Raw genomic sequence first — 7,943 nt, 5'->3', positions numbered from 1 at the left:
TAAGTCCTGAAGTTGATGGAAGGATATACTATCCTGCTGAACATATTATTACAATTGGATATGTTGGCCGAGATTTCCAGATTGAAGTTGGCCGAAATAATAGACCATTGCCTAAAATCAATAAATCATGGATAAAATCTCGAAGAGTTTTGGGGATGAAAGTTCTTTACAACATTGCAAAGAACATATATGATAAAAAATTCAGATGCTTGTGCCAATATGAAGGATGGACACTCCTTACAAATAATGGAAAAGAAAAATCTACCATTTTGAAAGAATATATCCAGAAATTTGATATACTCATCAAATTAATGGACGTCCAACAACAATTCAAGAATCATGCAGATTGAGGGAGTGCCCCACATGTAGACAAAATTGAGAGATTGATGGATGGAAAATAACCTACCACTACCAAAGCATCTGGCCAGCTGCGTATGAAGACAAAGATGGAAAAGCAATAATAGAAAAGCATCTAGCCAGCTGCATATGAATCCAAAGATGACAAGGCAATAATAGAAGAAAAGATGCCACTTTGATGAAAAAGCAAAAAATGCATGTGAAGATGTAGACCCCAGGAGGAAAAGAATAGAGAGGCATGTGAGCCTTTTTTCAAAATTCTAATGTATGCAATGATGTAATAGATCAATAATAGTGAGTTTGAGTCATGTATAAATAGAGGTCTTTGAGGAAAGAATGGATCATCTCGAGTTAGAAACCATTCTCTTTCCTTAAGTTTTTTTCAAAACCAATTTTTTTGGAAACCTCTTATATACAATAGAAACCTTGTATAAATCATTATAGAAATAAAATTTCAATATTTTGATATCAGAAAAATATGAGTTTCTAAACTTCCTATCCCATAGATTCTTGATAGATTGAAGAAGATAATTTCTTTCTTACTTTAACAAAGAAATAATTTTCTTTACTTAAGATCTTTACTCGTAATTCTAAGAAAAGATACAGTGAGGGCAGAAGCTGAAATAGCAGAATTCTCATTGAGACAAGAGGCCGTTTAAGGGAGCAGTTTGTAGATTCAGAGCCTGAAGGTCACTCGATTCTAAGAATACAGATTTAAGATCAAAAGTAAGGTAAAATTATTGTCTTTGTTAAATTTAAAAAGAATTCTTCTAATAACTTGAAAGAATCGTAGGAGTTATTACTTTTCATGTTTGCAAAAAACTCATATAACATGTTACTATTATTCATAAAACTTGCAAGGAATTAGCTGAATAATGCCAGGTTATACAATTAAAGGATTAGATAATCTGTTAGAAAAATTATTGGAAAAAATAAGAAATATTTTTGCTCAACTAGAGATTATGGATATTTTATCTGAGGAATATGATAATCTTAGTAAATTACATGACAATTATATTACAGATTATGCTAATTTATTAGAACAAAGGATGGAATTATATATTAAAACTCGAAATGAGAGAAATAGAGGAATCCCAATAAATTAAGGATATCTTGTGCAAAATATGACAAATCCTTTCATTAAGGGTATTATAGACATTTTACCAAAAATGAATAGTAGCAGGTCATTTATAAAAATCTCCCAGGCTTTGGGCCGTGCACTAGGGTGATTAGCCTTTGGGGCAGCTCTGCGTACGTATGACCAGATTATCAGATTATAAACTATCAGATTATCAGATTTGAATGGCTTTACCTTGTACATCGAGATTACTCTGTACATGAGTAAGACTATTCATTGGGTACTCTTTATGGTGTGATTTTTCAGTATTTATTCAGTTCTCAGATTTCAGATTATGGAATTCAGTTAATTCAGTTTTCAGAATAAAGCTTTCAACATATAGTGTTGAGCAGCAACAATATTTCATAGATTTTCATGAATATCAAATTCTTTATATTTGCTATATCTCACAGATACTTATCTAGAATTTAGAATAAAGAATTTTATAATGAAATCATGTTTAGTTTTTAAAAGTATTACTAGATTCAGAAATTCTCAAGAATTTAATAAAGTTAAAATTTTTAAAAAATATGCATAAATGGAAAAAGTTTACTTATTTGCAAATCATCCACTCACTGAGTTACAAACTCATATTTTTGTCATGTTTTTCCTATCAGGAGACCGTCGATTTTGAGATACTGGGAAAAGCCTGCTGAAGCAGAAGATACCGTTTCATAGTATGTAATGTATAGTTGGGGAACTCATGTTTATTAAGTACTTGTCTAATATTTGGTGTGTCATGCACTTTGTAGAAAGGTTGGTAATTGATGTAATGATTGCATGTTGACATGATGATATTGTAGAAGCACTCAATCGAATTTTGTTATATTTTGTTGTAGAAGTGGTGGTTTCCAAAACTTTTGGTTTAAATGTCTATTTGAGGTTTTGATGATTTTTCAGGTTGATTTTGTCCATGTTACGGGGGAAATTCTGTCAAAATTTTTATAGAATTATGTCATAGTCAAGTAGGTCATGTTTGTCTTGGTGGTGGATCCGGCATTTAGCTGGTATCTACCATCGGCGCACGACACGTGTCGAGTCAATTAGGTTAAATAGGGTCCGTCTCATATCCCGTCTGCATGCATAAAGAGTGGGCATCAGCAAGTGGTGCTTACTAGAGGAAAGTGTGAAAATAATTATGTAGGCTGTCGAAATATATGTTTGTTGGCCGAATCCATTCCGTCGGCTTAGATGCGAAGGAGAGGCAGCAGCGACACCTGTGTAGGGACTAATATTTCACAGTCGCAGTGCTCAACCGCCCTAGTGCAATGCAAATTTGCGGCAACAACGTTATGGGGTGATGCCTCAACGAATTTGTTGCTACGAAATGGGTTACAGTTTCGATCGCCTTGTTCTACCTGAGCTCTGACAAGACGATGGTGTGGCCGAAGAAGTATTTGATGGACGATAAAGGAGTGGGCCAGACAATTTGACCGAAAGCTTAAAATCGCCTTCAACGATTCTGCGGTTCCGTCTACACAGTGCAGCGCGATTTTGGGTATATTTTTTGTGGGGAAAGGGCAAAATGAGAAAAGTGGAAAGACTACGGGACTGTTGAAGACACATGGGGTGTCAAAAGGTGGGTGGGTATTTGTTACAACCCACATTTTTATCTAGTCAAATTCAATAGTGGAACTTTCAAAGTCAAGTCCAATGAGGACTTGTATGAAATAAATCATTTTTATTGGGACTTGATTGACCAAATCATTTTATTTGGGTTTATTTTGCAATTGGCAAAATATAAAGGCTGAATTGGATATATTTAAAAGTTTGGAATTTATATATATACTTTTGGAAGTTTAAGGATTAAAGGTTACTAAAAAGTAAAGTTAAGGGACTTAATTTGCAATTATGGGATTGTGGACAAATTAATTCAACCTTTGACCCATTTTTTTTCTCATTTTCACACCAAAACACACACACACGAAGAGAAGCAGAACCAGCCGAGAAAGAAGAGAAAAAGAGGAAAAGAAAAAGGGAAAAAAGGAAAAGAAAAAGGAAGAAGAAGGGGAAAAAGAAAAGGAAAGGAGGTAAGGTTGATATCTTCAAGTTGGGTTAAATTTTTCCATTTGTCTTAGATGATTAAGTATGGTTTATATTAAAATTTTTAGGGTTTTATCATGTAATAATAAAATGTTAAATTTATGTGATATATGTATGATTTGGAGCTCAAGCTTAGGGATTAATTATGTTTCAATTTTAACAAGGTGTTTAGGCAATGAAAATTTTGGAAACCCTAGAATCCGATTTTGGGGATTTTAATTAATTAATTGTGGAAGTGATTATATAAATGGAATATTTCATTTGTAGGATTTAGTATCGCATATTTAACTATTGAAGTTACTTAAATTGGTTAATTGTTACTTTAAAAATTACATCATGTTTAAGGCGAAAATACAGAGATCGGACAACCTACCAACCAAGTTAATTTTGCATACATAGTTCTATAGATGGAAATAACTTAACTATTTTCAACCATCGATAAATTATATATATTATTACATTACGTGCAATTATGTAAATTAATTGTTCAATTATATGATTATTATGAAAGTTTTCTTCAATATGATATGTGGAACTTCCAATATTGAATATGGATTATTTGTGAATTGGAACGTGATACATATGTTTTATTGACCACTACTAGGACACCGAGGCATGCCATTGTGTTGGCCGCAAGTGAAACTTCTCCGGTGATCGCAAGGGTAGTTAGGGGATGTGCATTTGGTGATCACGGGAGAAATGACCACTTGTTTGTGCCGTTGTGATATGGTGATTATTGGCATCTTGGGTGGAATACTTCTTGGGTAATCATGGGGGCTATTAGGGGATGTACCACTAATAACCACTGAAGGATGGGTCACTTGACTTGCCCAGTTGATTATTGATATTGATATTACGGAGAGCTCTATCCAGCACATGGTAGGTGTGTCAAGGGCCCAATAAAAATGAAAGTTTCAAATGAACATATTTCGAGTTTACATTAATGATTTTATCATGTATGCGAGATGATATTTTTCAGTATTACAAAAATTACTCCTATTTTGATTCTTATTATATAATGTTATATTATGACATATTAAGTAATGTAGACTCGATTTTGATAAAAATATATAAATGAAAAAGTATATTTATTTTCAAACTTCTTTACTCACTCAGCTATTAACTCATATATTTTTTCACGATTTTTCTTATCATGTAGTAATTGAGGTTCTGGGCATCTTTTAGAATTCAGCCTTTGATTTTGGAGTCAAAGCCAAGCGACAAAGTTTACGAATATGACTCATTTCATGGAGCATGTAGCCAATATTTTGGAACACGTGTTCATTTTTTGATGTGATTTTACGTCACTTGCAGATAGTTATTGGGTTCACTATGTATTTTGCATCCATATGTACATTCATATTATTTTCATAACAAAAGTTGAGATTTCTACTTCTCTCTATTGTGTTATGTTACCTTTGGGAATTGTACATAGTGAATTACAAGTCGTTTAGTCATATTTACAGGGGACATAATGTCCAAATTCTATAAAAAATAATTTATGAAATTGTGCACATTATAATAGCCTTGATGGTGAGTCTAAATTTAAGTTAGTATCTATCATCACGTTTCAAGTCCACTACGTTATTCAGAGTGCAGCGTGTCAATGTGGTATCAGAGCATGTTTTAGAGTCCATAGCTTGCATTGTACATACATTCTGGTGTTTGACAAATCATGCATAAATGTAGGTGAGTTATGCCTCGTGATGGTAGAACTCGAAGGCTCTAAGATGTGTTGCCTCGATCTCATATTTCTCCTAATAGAGATGAACTTAGAGAATTTGAGAGAATAGATGAATCAGGTCATCAGCTTTCTGAACATCGGGGACAGGGAAATGTGGTTGGAAATGATCCAATGGCTATTGAAAGTATTGTTACTACGATTGTTTCTGCCACGCGTGGTATGAAAAAGATCTCAGTATTGAGAGGGCTATGAAATTAGGGGTTAAAGCTTTCACAGGCATAGTTGATCCTGTAGTTGCTCAAACATAGATGATCAAGATAGAAAGTGTATTTGATGTTATGGGTTATCCAGATGATCCGAAGTTGCGTGTTGTCACTTTCTTGTTAGAAGAGGGTGCATATGATTGGTGGCAATCGGTATAGAGTACAGATCGGGACCTTCTATTATCACTTGGACAGATTTCGAATGTACCTTTTATAATGCTTACTCCCCTCATTCATATAAAGATGCAAAAAAAGAGGAATTTTTGAAGATAGGGGAGATAACTATTCCAGAATATCAAGCGAAATCCATTCAAATTTCAAAGTATGCTCAGGTTTTGATTATAATGAAATTGATAAATATAGATGGTTTGAAAATAGGTTAAGAAAAGAGATCGGGTCAGCAGTGACGGTCATAGGTTGTAACGAATTTGGCAAATTGGTTGAATCAACTTTGAGAGTAGAGAAGAGTATTTCTGATTGACCAATTGGTATAGAACAAACAAAGTTCAAAATAAGCAATAAGAACATTGGTGGTTACTTCTAGCTATAGACCACCACAAAAGGACAATAAAGGATTTTGACATGGTGTGTCCAGTCCAAGTAAATTCAAGCCCAAATCACGAGAAAGTCGAGGTTCCAAATTTAGTGATAGCACTAAGCAGCAGCCATTAACTAGCCATCTTCATATTCGGGGCTCTTTTCAACAATCATTTATCCCAGACAGGGTGATAGCTTCAGCAGTGCTAGATTTCCATATTGTCAATTATGTGGACTATCTCATCTCGAAGAGTGTTCAAAGTTCAAGGGAACTAGCGTTTGTTATCATAGTAGCCAGGGTGGATACCTCAGAAGGTATTGTTCAATTTTATCATAAGAGAGCGGGATGTTGCAAAGGATGCTTCCTCAATAGAATGATGGTAATACAAGACAGAATCAAATTGAGAGAGATGCTTCGGCTAATATAGCAGGTGCAAACAGCACGGTCCAGTCCAATATTACAAGTGGTAGTGGTACTAAATCGAAAGGTCAAGTAGGACGATTGAAGGCCCGAGGAAAGGTTTTTGTTATGACTCAGTAGGTAGTAGAGGAGTCACAGATGTTATTATGGGTATGTTGTCTATTTTTTATAGAGATGATTATATTTTGATTGATCTTGGATCTACACATTCTTTTATTTCATTTTTACGTGCTTTATATGTGAACCAAAAGTCAAAACCTTTAGGCAGTTGTTTGGTAATAGGTATGCTAGTAGATGTATCATTATTAGCAAATAGTATATATCGAGATTGTGAGATTAAAGTAAATAAGCACGAACTAAAGGCAAATTTGATACCTCTTGGCATACATGATTTTGATGTTATTCTGGGTATGGAACTTTGAGCTACAAACCGAGCTTCAATTGATTCTTTTCGAAAGGAGGTTGTGTTTCAACAATCAGAACAGCCTTAATAAATTCACTAGATAACATGACTTTACTATCTTATGTGATATCCGCTATTAATGCTAGAAGATTACTCAATAGGAGTTGTTATGCATATTTGGCTAATGGGATTGATACGGATGCTAGCAAAATAAAGTTCGAAGACATCCTAGTGGTCAGAGACTTTCATGATATATTTCTAGAATAACTATCGAGTTTACCATTAGAGAGGGATATTTAGATTTGATCCCAGGAATTGGACGGGCACCATATAGAATGGCTCCAGTAGAAATGAAAGTGTTATAAGTTTAGTTGCAAGTGTTGGTAGACAAGGGCTTTATCATACCTAGTGTATCTTCATGGTGACGCTAGTTTTGTTTGTGAAGAAGAAAGATGGCACAATGAGATTGTGTGTTGACTACAGACAGTTGAATAAAGTGACAGTTCGCAACAAGTATCCGTTGCCTCGCATTGATGATTTGTTTGACCAACTTAGAGGTGCCTCGGTGTTTTCGAAAATTGATTTACGTTCAGGTTATCATCAGCTCAGAATTAGAGATGTTGATGTACCGAAGACTGCTTTTCGGTCACGGTATGGCCATTATGAGTTTTTGGTGATGCCATTTGGGTTAACTAATGCCCCTGCAGCGTTTATGGATTTGATGAATAGAGTGCTTCGCCCATATTTAGACAGATTTGTGATTATTTTTATTGATAATATTTTAGTTCATTCTCGCAGTAGAGATGAGCATGATGAGCATTTGAGGATTATTTTGCAGACTTTATGAGATAAATCGTTGTATGCTAAATTCAGCAAATGTGAATTTTGGCTGGATAAAGTTGTATTTTTGGGTCATGTTATCTTAGCTGAAGGTATTTATGTAGATCCTCAGAAAATTGAAGCAGTAATGAAATGGGAACGCCCTACTAATGTTACAGAAGTACGGAGTTTCTTGGGTTAGCAGGTTATTATCGGCGATTTGTAGAGCATTTTTCCAAAATTGCTCTTCCTTTGACTAGTTTGACTCGAAAGAACTCCAAATTTGTGTGGACTGATGA

The 7,943-nt window shown here is 34.5% G+C and overlaps 1 long non-coding RNA gene across 1 annotated transcript in view; it reads left to right on the top strand.

Annotated features, from left to right (window-relative positions):
- LOC111381260 overlaps window positions 1-2,373 on the top strand; it is a 9,790-nt gene extending 7,417 nt beyond the window's left edge. The window contains exon 2 of the long non-coding RNA XR_002700300.1: window positions 2,092-2,373. This is a non-coding gene — a long non-coding RNA (uncharacterized LOC111381260). The remainder of the gene's footprint in view (window positions 1-2,091) is intronic.
- Window positions 2,374-7,943: the final 5,570 nt, after the last annotated feature.

The sequence above is a fragment of the Olea europaea genome, unplaced genomic scaffold (assembly GCF_002742605.1).
Source record: "Olea europaea var. sylvestris unplaced genomic scaffold, O_europaea_v1 scaffold2272, whole genome shotgun sequence".
NCBI lineage: Eukaryota > Viridiplantae > Streptophyta > Magnoliopsida > Lamiales > Oleaceae > Olea > Olea europaea.
The sequence above is the reverse complement of the archived record's forward strand: the minus strand, read 5'-3'. Positions and strand labels throughout refer to the sequence as shown.